The following is an 18,219-nucleotide window of genomic DNA, read 5'->3' as shown; positions in this document are numbered from 1 at the left end:
CAACAATTTTAATCATGCATTTACTTACATGCCAAAGCCAAAGCTGACAATTCTCTGACAATTCAATTATGGTGATTAAATTTTTGCTTAAACAACCTGAACAATGCTCACGACAGCTGAGATTGGCCCGAGCTGCAAATGAACAGACATTTGAGTCGCCAACTGGGACGAGTTAGCAGCCCAAATGCCCAAAACTCGGTCAATAGAAGGCGGCGAGTATTTGTAGCACCTGAACGACTCGACATGCGGTTGCACAGGCAATGCATCATTTCGCATTTAGCATTATGGCATTTGGCCCAGCCCAGGAGGAAATTGAGAATATCGATGTAAAAAGTGGCAGAGCTGGATCCAAGAGTTGTGTAAGTGCAAAGTGCATAAATTGAATTGAGATGAAGGCATCAAAGGCAACTGAAATTAAAATCAGGCACAAGGCAGGAAAACTTTGAAGAGAGAGAGAGAGAGAGAGAGTACGCTCTGTTGGCCGCATTAACCACATGCCCAATCCCTCACTACCTCACACACACACACACATACGGCCCCAGGCTGGCCTGGATGGGTGTTTGATGAACACAGCTGTTATGCATATGCCCCACTCGATTGAACTGTAACCAAAAGTAAAGCAGGTCATATGGAAATTCTTTTCTCATTTGACTTGCTACCACAATTTCTCATTTCTTTTGCATGTTTTTAGACCTACAAATTCGATTTTAACAATTCCAATGCAAGCAAGAAACACTGCAATCTCGAGTATTACATCAAATGCGAATGCAATCGCTATAAAAAGGCATTTGTTTCAGATCTTTAAGGCTAAACTCGTTGAACACTGCGAGGCTTGATAATAAATTCATTATGTTTAACTTAAGAACTAGTATGATAAGCGAAGCTTTTAAGATGCTCTTGCAGTTAGTAATTATTTAAAGAAGAGAAGGATTTTGAAGTGATGCTGCATACATATTTCAATTCACTTAATATCTGACAACTGTAATTGCACTCCAAGCATTATGAATGTTCTGTTAAAAGTCAGCCGCTGTGAAAGCAACTCAAAAGATCAAAGCTATGCCAATAGATATATGGCTACAATCAGGCACTCAACTCAAAGAGAGACCGACATATCTTAAATATATGTATTTATAATGCAAGTATGTATATATGTATGTTTGTATATGTATATAAAGTGCCGCAACTTCAAAAGAGCGCCAGCAGCAACTCGACTAGCTGCTGCTGCTTCTTTAATGGTTGCTGACTTATATATGTATGTATTATTAATATTATTATTTATTTATTTATTTTTCAAATTTTTGGTTGCTTTCAAGTTACACAATTCAATTAAATCAGAAACAGAGCTGACCTCTCAGCTTGCCATATATATGTTTTATATTTTTGTATATAATCTATATATATGAACAAACAAATATATATATAAATGAAATCTTGAGCTATCTGCGGTTTCATTTGCATGTTCATTGACATTGAAATGCGTTTCATGGTCCGTTCACTTCTTCAGTCATTTAATTGTTTGTCTGCGCTTCAAGCGCATCAAATTTTATTCAAATTAAAAAGAAGCTGAGCAACAGCAAGCATATACATATATATATCACGTATATACATGTACATATATAAAGTGAATGAGAGACATCTCAAGTGGCAAACTATTTCAGCACTTCAACTGCCAAAAATAACTCAACATTGAATTTGTTAACCTTGAATTATTTAAACATTTTTGCGTGGTGTTATTTATTTAAGCTTCCAATTGAATGTCAAAGCTAAAGCGGAAGTTGTCTCTTATAAATTGAGTACTATTATATTTCTACTCGTTCGCAAAGACACGATCATCTCAATGGTTTGAGGTCTGAGTTAATTTTAGGCGGAATTAATTAGAGCATAGAATAAGTACTTTTATAATATTTGCATGTATCTAAAGTTTCTTGAGATATACAAAAAACTATTTTTATTTTGTAAATATATTTAGAATATATTCAAGTTGCTAAAACTTTGCTTTAAATTTTGTTGTACAAATTGTTAGTGCAAAAAATTATATAGAAATTATATTTTTAGCTTATTAAATGGGTCAATGAAGCGGAAATGCCTCGAGGTTTGCCTAGCAAAAAATAATTAAAATTTAACAAAAAAAAAAAAAAAAAAAAAAAAACTTCAAGAAAAACTTAAGTTTTTCTCTGTAATTTGTTTAAACTTTTTTTTCCCAAAGTAATATATTTTTTACCTTATTAAAATTTCGCTGATCTTGGGGTTTTTCTCATTTACTTAATGAGCTGAGTTTTCTACTCTCACGACTTGCGATAAGTTGGCAGCCCTTTAGGCACTCGTTTTCTTAATCAGCAATTTGTTTATTATTTATGTACATATATTTTTTTTATTATTAAGAATTCATTTGCTTTTCAGATTGCCTTGATGCTTATCTTATGTAAGAACAATAACAATAACTTTGCCCTTACAGCTCAACCGACTGTTAGAACCGTCTAAATACAACTGAGTAGTTCGGCGCATCTGTTGTGGAAATCCCTCTGCATAATATAAACGTAAATAATACAAAATGTAATACAGCTTGTATTGTAATTAATGTACTGAAATTTCTGATTATCAATTGCATATAATGAGAGTTCCGATGAAAACGTTGAAAGCCCTGTGATCTGTTCCCGGCAATTAAAAAAAAAGTCCCCCCAATCAAATACTATATGAATTGTAGTAAATAAACACGAGAAAAATTAATTACAGCAACCGCTGCTTGAACAGGTTGAGCTCTACAGTCGAGTCGAGGCACACATATCGAGTGTAATATATGTCTATTTGGACAGTTAGTTAACCGGACATTTCGCAACCAAGTGTCTAGCATCTTATCGGGCGGGACAATTAAAATAAATTTTATCTTAGCTGATAAGCAAACTGGGAAGTGTGTGTTTTTTTTTTTTTTTTTATATTCACAGCTGTGCGTCATTATCAACAATTTAATCATAATTTTTTTATTTTTTGGATTTAATTGTATTTTTTTTTTTATATGACAGTTAAGCTAACGGATTTGCATTTACTATAGCTGGGTGACACAAGTGAACAGCTAAATTATTTTACTTGATAAACTTCAACTCAAATATTAGCATTCCCATCAAATAAGAAACCTTTGTAACTCTTTGGCATTATCAACATTTCTTTACTCCAGTCGCATTCGGAAACAACATCATAATTTCGTATAATTTCTTTGCAGATAAGTGGAACAACAAGCTTATAAGGTTGCTGAACTTTGCGGTGTATAGGGAATGGTGTAATCAGAGTGCAATTAACAAATCCATGAGATGAGATAAACAACATGAAAAATGCATGAAAATATATCCATATAAACGAAGCGCCGTTGACCAAACACATTAGCGCGTCGCTAATGAAGAGCACAAATTTAGCTGGCTGACAAGCAAACCAACAAAAAGTATCTCACAGATACAAGCACACACACACACACACACACACACACACACACACACACACACACACACACACACACTAACATGCAGTAGCTAGCTACGTACAGCCAATCAGTTTGCGAAATAATTTTTCAATTTACGCACAAATGGCATGCTAATGAGCCATATTAAATGTTAGATTTATGGCATCATTCCCAAAAGACTGTGACAAATTTAGAGCAAACTAATGAAAAGCCGCTAAGTGCTGCCCGAAGTGAACTGGAGCAAAACAATTAACAGGTGCGATGATTCTCAATTACAGTTAGATGCACTCGATTGAATGCTAATCGAAAACATTGTCTACCCACTACAGCGAGAGAGTATCTTGGCTGCTGAGCATGACTCAGGAAGCACATGATGGTAGATAAAATTCCTACATAATTCTCATATATATTGATTATATAATTAACCTTTTATTTTATAAAATACGACTATACCCAATCCAAACATAGGAACAATAAACTTTGAAATTCCGCCTATAGAACTCAGCTAAATATATTTTATATATATATATATATATATATTACGTTAGGGTATTTAAATTTTCACACATCAACGTCAGCTGTTTCAGCAGAGCTTATCGCTTCAACTGCTAAACAAAACTGTTTGTTATGGGACCTGAGTTTATTTAATTTTGTATTTGGCTATAATTGCCGCGGGGAAATTATCATTAAGCAGCTAAGTAGCATTGAGCGTGACCAGAGTCTGGTACTCGCGTCTATAATATATCTACATATATAGAAAATTACAGTTACGACACTTTTACCGTGGAACACACGCTGACTGGACTGTAGTAATTCAGTTTCATTAGCATTGAAACATGTTAATAAGCCTATTTCCTATATTCCTATTGCTCTCCAGATCTCGTGATTTCCATATATAAAATGGCAGCACAAATATTTTGCATGTACATGCGAAATGACCCGCATTTGATAAGCCACGATTCTAGCGTATTGGCATGCATGAATCGTTCTGATTGTTACTAGTTGAGAGCATGTGGATTGAGAGTGTGTGACCGATAAGTTAAACTTGGAAGCATTTTATTATTATAAATATATATATATTTTTTTTTTCCTTTCTTGGAACCACATCATAAATTAAAAAAAAAAATAATAATAATAAGTACATAAATATAATTCTCAGATTCTTTTAATTTTTGTCTGTTTCTTGGTTTCGCCTATAATGGTTTCATGCGATAAGAAAAGGTTACTTGTAGTGTTTTCACAAACCTTACGCTCTGGATTTTTCTGACTGCTGCTGTGTAAAAACAAACTTCTCACAAATTTCGCGAACTATTTTTTGCCAAGTTTCCTTCCCACTTTGAGGACATATTTTCTGGCATTATGTTTTGTCTTCATCTTTCGACTTTATGCACTTTACTTATCTTTGCTTTTTGTTAAGCATTCCAGAAATATTTCTCTCTTCGTTTCGCTTTCTTTACTCTGAAAGTGTTTTGGCTAAGACTTTTGCGTATCTTTGCCGCATTTGTCAGTTCTCGGCGTTAATATAATTAATTATATCATGTCATTTAGCATTTGCTCGGCTTAAAGCTCTCTCTTAAAAGGCTTACCTGCAAAATAAAATAAAAATAATTTAAATTAATTATTGCTGTGATTGATAATATGTCAACAACAAAAGTAGAATAAATGCATTAATTTAATAATTGTCATTAATTATGCAAGCAATGAAAGGTCTTAATGGACATCATTGCATAAAATGCTCGAGTTCTACATTAATTGAAACAACAGAGTAACCCATATAGCAATTTACATACATATATACAATAACATATATACACCGCATATACTCAACTGCTGTCGAGTGGTGCACTCCTGTTGGTGGTGTGCACCACCATGAGCTAGGCATCTGTCTCTTGGCTCAATGTATTCAAATAAACTATCTCTCGACTCTCACTCTCTCTGTCTTTCTCTCTCTCTCTCCCTTTATCTGGCAGCCACAAAATGTAAATGCAAATGACAAACCGTAGAAGCAAATGCATCTCGTGGCACATTAGTTAAGCTAATGTAGAGTTTCTTGTGAATTAGATAACTCAACTCGTATATACTGTATGCCTACAGGAAGAGAAGAGCTATCACACAACTGGCCGTGCGAAAGGATAGAACAGTATAATTCAAATATGAAGTAGAAACATATGCTTAAGCAAAATAGAAGAGAAAACTCATGAATCTTGAGAAGAAGATAATCGTGCAACCAAACATTTAAGTTTATTTAAGCTGAAAATAATAAGATATCTTCTGTTTTCAGTCATATAATTTTCTATTATATTCTTTTTATTTAATTTATATTTTATTTGTATGTATTTAAACTAAACATATATACCCTTTGTTTTTTTAAAAACATGAATAAATGGAATATTAGTGCGTATGACAAGTTCTTATATATACACTTGGCGAAATAATAAATCAAGTTGAAATAGAAACAAATATATTAAAAGAAAATATAAATATGATGCAAATCAATTTATATTAAAATTAAATTGCAAAAAACATTAAAAGTAAATAATATATTTCAGAGTATTTCTTAAAAAATGTCCCAATATTACCACAATGCTTAAATAATTATTTAGAAATAATGCTTGCATAACTAAACAATTATGTTAGTAGCATTCCCTAGTTAGTTGCAGTTTCGGTTCACTTTTAGTTGCTCTTGAGTTTACAGACCAATTTCAATTAGCTAGAGTGAAGAGTACTCCTAGACGACTCTATACACACAGTATTTACATACATATATTCATATATATAAATACCTAAATATGTATATTTACATACATTTGCAGTGTTGTGTCTGCTAGCGCAAGTTAATTACGCAATTGACTTAACAAGCCATTGCATAATGGCAACAGCAACAACAATAACAACAACAACAACATTCTGTCCGCTTCTAGTGCCATTTGCCATTTGCCATTAGCCTTCTTGCCCATTTGGCCAACAAGGCTCGAACGACATATGTATATGACCAACATTCTAATTATGCAGACTTAAGCCTCACTTTAAGTAGACTTTGGCCAACAATCTACTGCAATTGTCGAGAGTGCCGGAGTCAGAGTTGCCCTAGCGACGATTTCCAGATTTCTTGGTAATATCTATTACCATCTCTTATATTCCTATCCAACAATTAATGCGCTTGATCTAGAATCTCCAAGGACTCTTAGAAATCTCTCTTCACTTGTGATCTTGTTACATGCATTTACCTTTATCCATAGTACCCATTGAACTAACTCTCAAGGAGTGTTAAGAACTTAGGTACAAATTATCCAAAAAGCCGCTAACAGCTGGGCTAACACCTTTCTCTAAGGAGCCAGCATGTTGGCCTGGCGGATGGGCTTTGTTGCGGTTCGTGAGCCCTCCCCCTTTTCGTATTGTCCTACACTTTATGCTCATTTACATTTAAATGAAATTCTTTAGCTGGAATTTATTTCACGTACTTTTCTTTTACTTTTTTTCCATGTTTTTGTTTTTTTATTAATTTATTTGCTTGGAATTTAATTAGTTTTAATGTTTGTTCTCTTGCATTTCGTTGCCAATTTTGTTTTGTCTTGCTTCTACGTCTGGTGCGCTATCGCTCATTTTGTCTCTTATCATGATTCATGCAATTTACGCATAGTTCAGTGTTACCTCTTCTTCTTTTCATTTTTATTGTGCAACTTGTGGATGCTATTTTTTTAAATTGCTGTACTTTTTATCGTGTTGCCGTTGCTTTTTTTTTATCGCTGTGCCGCAATTAGCGTAATTATATTTAAGTTGCATAAGCGCATGCAAAAAGTTTTTGAGGTACGTAATAAATTTAATAACTTTGTGTATAATTCGTAGAGAGAGAATGACATTTGTCGTGGACAATTTTAATTTAAGAATTAGTAAAATAATATATGAAAGCTTTTAAGTACTCAAATACAAAGATTTATATATGCTTTTACAACGACTGCATTCAACTAGGCTGTAAATAAATAATAAAGTAATTTAATAAAAATTATATAAATATGTGGAAATGTTTCCCGCTGCACGCAATAAATAATGTATGTGATAGAAATGTCATTAAGATTTAAATGTTATTATTCAACGTTACTTCACATGCGTATTAGCCACACAAAGGCCAATGGCTTATCAATTAACTGACAGTTTCTAGCTTTATTTTAAAAGCAATTGGTTTGTCTTATCAGCAACCATGTATGTAGTTCTTTGTGTATTTGTATGAATCACATAACTACAGTCTTAACAACAAACTGAGAGCAACAACAATTATCTATATACATAAGTAGCTTCATTAAGTTTACGATAGGAATTGATTAAATTTAAATAAACAAAATAGCAAAGCTATAAATGAGCATCGGTGGTTCAGTGGTAGAATGCTCGCCTGCCACGCGGGCGGCCCGGGTTCGATTCCCGGCCGATGCAAATTAATATTTTTCAACTAGAGATTTATTTTAAAAGATGGCAATAAAACGTTTTATTATTATTTTATATTTATATTGTCTATAATTTGAAAATGCCTCAATATGAACATGAACTGTATATACATGGATATTTAAATATATATAAAGGTACAATATATGAATTATACACCTGTATAAATATATATCTATACATTTATTATTGTCTGTTATATATGTATATATTTAAATAACGAGATTACAGAATACTTTGCTTTTAAACTTTTTATTCACATAATTCTAAATTATTTTACTCTGGGCCAAATTCCTCCAAATAATACAGCTGAACGAACATTGTTAAATTAATTCCCAAATACTGCCATATTTATTTATATTTATTTATATTCATATTTAACATATTAAATAACACCATTTCTCATTTTAAGTAGTACAATTGATAAAAATAAACGCGCATTTTACTTTTTTAAATGCCAGACCCCTGCACGCATATATATGTATAAAAGTAAAATATTTTGGCAAATGCAACCGCAAGCCGTAAGTGGAGAGACACAAAACTTTTTAGCCAAATATGATTTGTAGCAAAATTTATATAACATGTGGAATTGTGTTGTGGTTTTGCCAAAAAAGGTCCTCAGCGCACGAAAACGCAGACACAAAGCGCATATGGAACAGCATGATGTGGGATCCCATTGTAATCCATTAAGGAGTCTATTACACAGCTCTAATTTGTGGTCGTGTTAAGGTGGCAAACTTTTTGGGGAATCGACCTTTAAACTGATTTCATAGCTGGCCATAAATAAACAAATATAGTATTTAAATGTAAAACAAAATTGTTGGAATCAGACTAGACTATAAAGATAGGAATAGTTTTACGACTGCTTTATACTCTATAGTCGTAGTAATGGAGTGTCTATGGAAATAATAATGATAATGAGTATTCTTATCATAATAACAACAATAATATTTGCAAGAATAGAGGCAGCTACTATGAAACACACAATGTAAGTTTTAATACTCATGCTAATGCCAATACTAATGCAAACCCTAATGCCAACCCTAATGCTAATGCTAAACTGATAATGCTAATACTAATGCTAATGCTAGTGCTAATGCCAACGCCAATGTTAATTCTAATTCTAATTCTAATGCTAATACTAATACCAATGCTAATAATAATGATTTCCTGAAATTATTATTAAAGTAGCTTATAATAACATTACTAATAATCATGATAAAGGCAATTTTTAATTGATTCTAAGCTACACACCGCAAATATACCCCATTTGCCCCTGGGTGAGCAGGGTGTATAAAGTAACGAGTCAAGTACTTATTGTTATTATTATGTTTCGCATTATTGTTATTCTAGCTATCGTTGGCTTATCGCTAGCTTCACTCTAATTGCTTTTGGTCTGCTGACTCGCCCAAAAACTCTAACAGCATGTTACCCATTCCGGCACAAGCCCCAGACAACAGACAGCAGCAGCCCCCGCCCCTTCCCCACGACTCCATGGAATGAACCCCAACATGATAACCCGTTATGAATTCTAACGCATGTGGGAATTATTATACAGTTGCAGTCTCCAAAAAGAAACGGAGAAGAGAAACGTCCCAAGGGTAAAATTAATTTCACGTTGTCAACAGTATTTTTGCATATACCGAAACAGATACGAAAACACAACAGTAGCTAAACAAGGAAAAGAGTTAAAGAGGGTGTGTCTATCTGCATGTGTGTTCTTTTTGATCCCATGCAATGGGGCTGTAACTTTTAATTAGAAACTCTGGCTAAGGTCTCAGGGCGCTGTCGCTCTGTCCTGCTCAAATTGTAGCTCAACGTTTTGTTAATTTGTGTAATCGTTAGTTTTGTTGGTGTTTTGCTGGTCATTATACAATTTAAACTGATAGTTTATGTGACCCAGGAACAAATGTCTAATGGGTTAAGTGTGTGCGCTTGAAGACATTTTAAGTGTGTTCCCAAAAGGTTGCGGCAAAAACTTTCACATTCATAACAAAAGCTGCCAATTTGCTACGTTCGACGTGTGTTTAGTATATCCTGTGTCTTAAGGAAGAATTTTAAATGTTTTTACTAAGTTTTTTACTAATTGCATTAGTAGACCTTTGGTAAAGGTAGATCAAAGGCTTCACTGTTTCATAAACTTTTAATTGTCGAAATATAAGTTTCCAATAAAGTTAGTTATACGAAAGAATTTCTGAATATTATATCCTTGTTTACCTTGTTTAATATTAGAAACTTATGTTTACTATGTGAAACAAAACAAAAGCAAGATATCAAAGTTCGAAACAGACTGAAAGTTTCCCCGCATGCACCATCAAAGCATCGGTGGTTCAGTGGTAGAATGCTCGCCTGCCACGCGGGCGGCCCGGGTTCGATTCCCGGCCGATGCAGATTCAATTTTTTTATTATTTTACAATTAATAATTTTTAAGATATGAAGTTTCCCAATATATATAAACAATTAAATATCATTCATCATTTTATCAAAATTAATTACAATAGTATTGCCTCAGAGTTTTTTAGTATTGGAAGATATGTGGCCAGCAGCATGACAAGTAAAATTGGTAAGACATATTTCAAAGTGGCCAGCAAGAGTCATAAATATACAAACTATCTGAATAAGCTCACATTGCATATGGCCATAAATCTTGGGGTACATTCAACTAAGCCACAAAAAAGAGGCCCTACAAAATAACGTCTAAACCAATCAAAAAGCTATGCTAACAACTTCCGCGTGCCACACAAAAATAAAGAAAAAAGTGTAAACTAAAACAAAATGAGTAAAACGAAAAAATTGAGAGAGAGAGAAAGAAAAAAAGCCGAAAATGAAAAGCTTGTGCCGCATGGCCCTGACCATAAACTAGACTATGAATTTCAATGCAGCCGTCGCCGCAGCAGCCGCGACAACGACTAAAAATGTGCAACACACAGTGCCACAAAGTGTGGCAGGCAGTTGGCAAGGCCTTTAAAATTGGCCGCTTTAATTACAAAAACTTTTTCGCTGCAAAGGACAGTCCCAACGGATATATCTGTCCGTAGTACATATATATAAATTGAGCTGAAATATCTACAAGCCAGTTTTTGTTCATTTCAGCTTTCGATGGTGTCTGGCGAAATGTTGTTCATCTTTTGAGCCAAATCGCATTTCGAATTTCGAAGCTGGGCACATCAAACAATCATTAGCATCAAGTGCAGACGGAAAAGTTTGCGACATTTTTTCACACTGGACGCAAAAGATTTGAGCGGGGCGCAGAAAAGAAATATATATAGTCAAACTGAATGACTAAAAGCAAATTCTTATTATAATATTTAATGTAGCTTAGACGATGTTTATCCTTTGAAATTAGATGTTGTTATAATGTCAGGGAATTTTATATTGATGCATATAACTAACTCAATTTAATATTAATAATTGTTCTTTATATCTGCCTTATATAGGGTATACAACTAGCTTGTCAAGTTTTCATGAAAAAGAAATATCGATTGCTCTCTGGTCGCAGTAGACCTATCTTTCTCTCTTTACCTCTTTCTCTCTCCCTCTCTGTCTGACTCTCTTCCTCACCCGGATTAAAGCTTTTGTCACATTTTCGTTTGCCTTTTCAGCAACTTTAATGAGGCACTCTTAATTAATCTTAAGCTGTAGCTGCACTTTGAAATGGGTTTGCTCTAATGCGCATGAACTGGGCCAAGGCAAGCGAACTTCTTATTTAGATATTTTTCAAGCTAATTATATAAATGAGTTGAATGACAATTGATATACAACATTGATTTCCAAATAAATTTGATATTTTTTGACGATTTAGTTTTAATATAATATTAAAAAATTTTAGCATTTGTACGTATTTCTATATATAAATGTATTTAATGATTGAATTCTCTCGGAAATGAAATATTTTTGTTTTGGTAAAGTTTTATTTTATGTGGTATTTGCGTATCGTTTATTGTATAATTGCAGCGCCGTCTCGCATTGTTTATAAATTGTTTATCATGCTAATGACAATTAAATTTGCATTACTGGCCTTTTATTGCATTTCATTAGCCGCAATTAGTATTGCTGTTCAAATATAAAATAAGTCGCAATTATTTATGCGTAATTGGCAATTGTTATTTGCTTTGCCCAGCGATACCATATCGAACTATACTACACATATGCATGTATATATGCGTAACTAAATATATGTAGATGTATATGTGTAGGAAATATCTGTTACTAATTGTTATTGAACTGCCCTTTAATTATAAATGCTTTTTATTGTTAGCAAATTATTTCTATATTCATTATGTGCTAATAAAAATTTCATTCGATTCCCTTTTAATAACCAAATTATTTAGATTCAGATCGTTTTCCATGTCAATATTAATTATATGTATTTTTAGAAAAGTGAAAGAAAATGTACATTAATTAAAAGTTAATGAATATTTTCAAGTTATTTAAATTAAAAAATTCTAGTTTAAATTTTGCTTAAATATATTCCTTAAATATATTCCATTTTCATGAAGTTCATTTCTTATATATTTTGGGTTTTCAAATCTAGCAACATTATCTCAAATGCTTCATCTGTCTAATATATCTTTAAGTTGATATCCTCTTATGTCACACAATTGTAGATGCCTTTAAAATAAATGCTTACCCTAATCCTTTTCCTATATCCCTACAACAATTCCTTTTCCCATTGTGCGTCCCTTTTTTTAACATTTTATATCCCATTTTCATTTCCTTTTCAATTGCTGGACACTTTTAAGGCCAGGCAACAGGCACATTTCTCAGACAATTTAACAGAGCCCCAAACGAACAAAGAAACAAAAACAAATTACAAAAAAAAAAAAAAAAAACACTCAACTCACTTGCAAACTTTTCATAAATCCTTATGAGCATTAATAATCATTAGTTCATACATATCACATGCTTGTATTTCGAGCTAAGCAAACAAACAAATATATGTACATACATATATACCTAAGTTTCTATATCTAAAACTGAATCTTTTCTAGTTCCGTTCTCTGTCTCTTTCTTTCTTTCTCTGTGATGTTTTATATACCCATTGTTTATGCTTGTGATTATTGTAGGGTATTATGGTTGATTGCCGACATAATGGACTCTCCTTCGAGAGAGATAGATTGATAGATTAACTATATATGAAGTTTCCAAATACACATAGACTATCTTTCATATATATAAATCTGAATATAGACTCAAGATATTTCAAATCTCAAATGTCTTAGTAATATAAAAAATATATTAAAATTAATGTATATTGTATTATATTATTTATTGTATTTATTATTTAGTATTTTGATTGCATTTAATTTCTTTAGATTATTTCTTAATAACTTTTTACACTGCGCACAGGGCATCTACTAGTCTGTATTGTCGTTTCATTTTCCTTTGGCTTGTGCCATTCACACAATTTGTCAAATTCGCTCAACTGTATGAGCAAGAATTTCACACACATCCACAGAAACCGGGAAGGGGTATGCTTGGTTGGGGAGGTAAAGAAGAAGACCAAGTTGAGGGCAAGAGCTTAAACCAAGTCCGGTTCCAGATCCACCTCTAAAGCAGGCATTTCTTCTGTTCACTCTTACTCTCTCTCTCTCTCTCCCCCCCCCTCTCTCCTTCTCTCTTGCACGCACTCACACAAAAAGCAAACATGAATTGCACATTTTTCACATTTCGCACATAATTTTTGTTATTTTTTTTCCTCTCCTCTTCTCCCCTCCCTCGCTCTATCTTTCTCTTGTTTGCCTACACTAAACAACAAAATTAGGGTCAATTTTTTGTTGTTTTTTTTTTTCGTGTTGTTCGCTTGCCCCGCCGCAGTGTGGGTGTGTGAAATATGCGTATTGTGGTTTCTTGTTGGCATGCTATTCTTAACCCTTATCAAATGCTTTTTTCCTATACACATTTTTGCTCCACTGATCACAGTATTATTTCACTTTTTACGCGCGCCGGATTTATATGTGCTTAACCATTTCTCTAGGCGTACTTTTTTGTGTTTACTCCTTTTAACACAATCACAACTCTGCGAAGGAATGGCTGAAGTTACATACATAAACATATATATGTATATATTTCGATTTTTTTTTTTTTTTTTTTTTGGGTCCTCGAAATTTGCATAAAGTATTTGGGGCTGCTAATTTGTTCGAGCATAAACTACAAAACGAATTCCCATTTAAATGTAATTTGATTTTCCTATTCTTTCATTTTTCGCTCGCATTCTTTCTGTAAATGGCTCTGACATTTTCCTTTTCCTTGCGGCTTATCTGCGCCTCCTCCAAACGAGTCGCGAGTGCACTTATTTATGTCAAAGTTTTAAGCAAAAGTTTTTCACGCAGCGCAGCGCACCTGGCGCAGAGGATTTTTCAACTCGTACAACTCGACAGGTTTTCTCCCTCCGCGTTAGTTAATTAATACCACAGCAGATACGCGAGATGCTGCTCTGATGGATATATACTATATACATGCATATACATATACATATAGAGTGTATATACATACATACATATATCAATGGGCTTTGCTTTGCGAAGTTCCAATTGGAACTGGTTAAAACTTTTAGTTTGCATTTTGTTGCAGGTAAAAGTTATCTGCTTCACTTGAGAAAATCAAGTGAGGTTTTTCATTTTGAAGTGCTTTTCGAAGGATAGTTGAGAAAGCCTGCCTGAATAAGCGAAGCTCTATCAAGGTCTGGGTATACGGCAGAAAAAAAAACCTGGCCTAATTAATTTAATTGAAGGCACAAAACAAACAAAATTTAAAACCTATCTTACATGCTATTAAAAGTTCTTATATTTAGATAGCTTTTTCCACTATTATTAATTTCATATTATTCGAAAAACTCAACTTTCAGAACATCTTAAGAAACCTTTACTAAACCAACAAGCAAATGCTTTGTAAATATGTGTGACCCAAATTTAGTTATGTTACCAAATGAAAATTTTCAATGGAAATTCTAACATTTGCATAACCCAAAACAATTTTCTCTTGTTTATCAACACTGTGCGGCCATAAGAGGCTTACTTCAAGTGCTAATCGATATGTTTATGGCGCATAAGCTACAAAAATGTGGCCGATAATTGAGTGGAGCTGCCATAAATGTCACAAGCTAATGTTTCGCCGGAGACTCACCCAAGCGGATAGAACAAACAACAGAGCGATAGACTGAAAGGAAATGGAAATGAAAGAGAGGGAGGGAGGGAGGTAGGGACGTAGAGAACGAGACAATGAGAAAGAGAAAGAGATAGGACTTAGGCAAACAAAAGCAAACCTCCAAAATCATGGGAATAAACAAACATTTCAATACAAAACGCAAACATAGCACGCACGTGTGAGCGAGACAAGAGATAGGAGATAGAGTAGGCGACCTACCCCAACGCCAAAGTCCCAAGTAAAATAAGCCAGCAAAACCAAAAACAACAACAGCAACAACAGAAACGGGGTAAATAAATGCACAAAAGAAAATTTACCGCCTTCCATTTGCGGACGACAGGAGGCATTTAAAATCTCACAATCAGTGCAGCAATTTAATAAATATGTGAAGATGCATGCTAAAGAGGACAGAGAGACACACAACAATTGGCCAACTGTCTGTCTGGCAAATGAATCTGTGTGTCGGAGCTGGAACTGTGGTTGGGGTTGGTGTTGGTGTTGGTGCTGGTGCTGGTATTGGGTCTGCTGGAAATGACAGCTCTATGTACATAGGAACATTAATGCTGCCCTGGAAGAGCAACGGCAAGCTAACAGCAACAGTCAACGTTGCCATAGCAGTTGGCCAGACGAACTAAATGAGCCAATAGGCAGCCCAGCCGGACAGTAGGCCAGTGCGTATCTAGTGGAAAAACTTGCATAATATCAGCATACGAAAATCTATTCTCTCAATGGCTCTTCATTGCAGTCTCTATATTGCAATTAGCCTATTTAAAATACACGTTCGACTTTCACGCTGAAAACTGCATTTTTTGTTGTTTTTTTCTTTTTTTTTTAATATTGTCATTTGCATTCATAATCCGCACTTTCCATTAGCTTTCGCTCTTTTTTGCTCGCTCGCTCTCTCCCTCGCTCTGTTCGTTGCTGTAACGGAACTGACGAACTTCCATTCGATCTCTACTCTCTTTTCGCTCACTCTGTCCCTCTCTTTCTCACTCTCTGTACCGCAAGACGACTGTGCCCAGAGCGTGTACTGCTGGGTTTATTCAGAACAGACACACAAACACACACACCCGCAAGCGTGCACCTAACTAGTTGAGTAAACAGCTGCAGCAGCCGCAGCCGTAACACCAACAATAATAATAATAACAACAACAACAAGAGTAGCAGAGGCAGAGGCTGTAGCAGCAGCAGCAACAGTAACATGAGCTGATGCCCATCACTAGCAACATGATTACAAACATGCGCTTGGCACTGCGGCGACTGAGCCAGACGCTGCAACTGAGGCTATGCACCCGATAGCTGCCATCACACACACACACACACACATACGCAGACACTAACACTCACACGCACACCCGCTGCTGCTGACGCCAACCGCCACTTGTCTGACTGACATTAATAAATCGCTTTTATAGCATCAGCTCAGACTACTCTGTCTGCCGCTGCTACACTAGCAACAATTCCAATAGTTTCCACTCTTCCATTCTCCCACTCTCTGTCTGCTCCTCTTCCACTAGACATGCACATAGCATTTGTTTTTGTCGCATGTTTGCTCTCTAAGCTGCAGCCTGCGCACATCAGGCTACGCTTTATTAATTCCACATCAATGCCTGATGCTTGGCCACACAGTTCAATGCATTTTCTCTCTCATTGACACGCTGAGTGTATAACGCTATCCCACTCTCGCTCGCCCGCTGGCATGTGTGTGACTCAAAGTGAAGCGCTCGATGTAGTAATGCATACACAAACACACAGAGACAGAGGCAAGACATTTTCGGAAGTCGCGTAATCGAAGCAAACTTCAAATCTCAACAGTGGCCTCCCATAAAAGTGATGACAGCGCATAGGGAAATGATCATGGGTCTCAGATTGTGGCAACCACACGATGAAGACATTAAATGGAATCAGGTTTCATTGGGTGTGCGAGATGTCTGTTGCGCTTGACATAGTTTTTCGAGTGGTTTATCTAAAAATGTTATTCCTGCTAAATAAATTTATATATGTAAATATAACAAACTTTATCTTGTGTCTAAAATGAATTTATTTATGTTCATTTATTATTCGGAGTCTAGTCAGCTGTGTTTAATGAAATTAAAATTGAATTATCTGCGCATTTACAATCTTTCAATTAACCACATGCATACACATCCATCGTTCATCTCTGGGGCGGCAAGTTTCCTCACACATTGTAATCCATCCATCAAGCTACTTCTATAAATATTAAATATAATAATATGCAAATAGCATGCAACAATCACATGTTCCATTCACTCTCTTGAGTGCCCAGCCACAAGCTGACTATCTAAACACACGCACACTCTCCCTGTCCCTTTCTCTCTCACTCCCTCTCTGTCTCTCTCATCCTCTCTCTTTGTCTTTAGCCCTATGCAAGACACAATTTGGGAGTTACAGCATGGTTTTCATTAATCTCCGAGGCGTCGCCTTATTGTGTGGCATATATTAAATTGGGAATACGCATTAACATTTAAATTTGTTTTCAATTTTGTCAGCCAAGAATTATTATGCAGATATTTCAGCCTCCGAATGTGTGTGTGTGTGTGCTATGGGGTTAGCTCCCTTTTTGGAGGTGACCAGAGACAACAAACTCATCCGAGTTTATTATGTAAATCAAACAAACAAAGGATTGAAGGAGTGAAGCCCTTCGAAATGCATAAATCTGTCACTGTTCACGATTTCGGGTTAACAATTGTTTCTCTTGTCTGGGCATAGCTTAAAGCTTAAATGATGCTTAAGTATAAGAAATATGTGTGAAATAGCTAAATAATTGGGAGTGAACGAGAAGCGGATTGAAAGTGTGGAGATTGGCTGTCATTACTCAATTCATTCAGGGAACAGTAAAATTCATATTTATTCTAAATGAATGTATTATCAAATATATTTACATTATCCAAAAATTTTGGTAAACGTAATACATAATTTTATAAGATTATTTCAAACATGAACATATATTACAATGTAGAAAATAAAATAAATTTGTTTTAGTTATTAATATAAATTATTTTGATGAATATCTTAGTTTGTTCGATTTCATTTCCCATAAGGAAGATTCTATGCCTAAAAACATTTCAATAAATATTATATATAAAACTAAATTTATTACTTTGTAAATAAGTATAAAACTTTTTGCTATGAAAAGCGTCGGGCGCGTGTTAACCTTGTACTGA

At 34.6% G+C, this 18,219-nt stretch overlaps 1 protein-coding gene and 2 non-coding genes across 4 annotated transcripts in view; 2 read left to right on the top strand and 1 right to left on the bottom strand.

Moving 5' to 3' along the window:
* Fur1 (Furin-like protease 1) overlaps positions 1-18,219 on the bottom strand; it is a 178,740-nt gene that overhangs the window by 118,558 nt on the left and 41,963 nt on the right. Inside the window, exon 1 of one of the 2 annotated variants that reach the window (XM_089265336.1) lies at positions 2,222-2,386. The exons of the other annotated variant lie outside the window; for it this stretch is intronic. The gene's annotated coding sequence lies outside the window, so the exon portion shown is untranslated. Of the gene's footprint in view, positions 1-2,221; positions 2,387-18,219 lie in introns of those variants that run through there. 2 annotated transcript variants of the gene reach the window in all.
* On the top strand, positions 7,809-7,879 carry TRNAG-GCC (transfer RNA glycine (anticodon GCC)). The gene has a single exon. It is a non-coding gene; the product is annotated as a tRNA-Gly (tRNA).
* Positions 10,208-10,278, top strand: TRNAG-GCC (transfer RNA glycine (anticodon GCC)). The gene has a single exon. It is a non-coding gene; the product is annotated as a tRNA-Gly (tRNA).

Source organism: Drosophila navojoa, chromosome 2 (genome assembly GCF_054131105.1).
Source record: "Drosophila navojoa isolate 15081-1374.11 chromosome 2, UAZ_NAV_1.0, whole genome shotgun sequence".
In the NCBI taxonomy this organism is placed as follows: Eukaryota; Metazoa; Arthropoda; class Insecta; order Diptera; family Drosophilidae; genus Drosophila; species Drosophila navojoa.
Note: the sequence above shows the minus strand (reverse complement) of the source record. Positions and strands in the feature narration are given on the sequence as shown.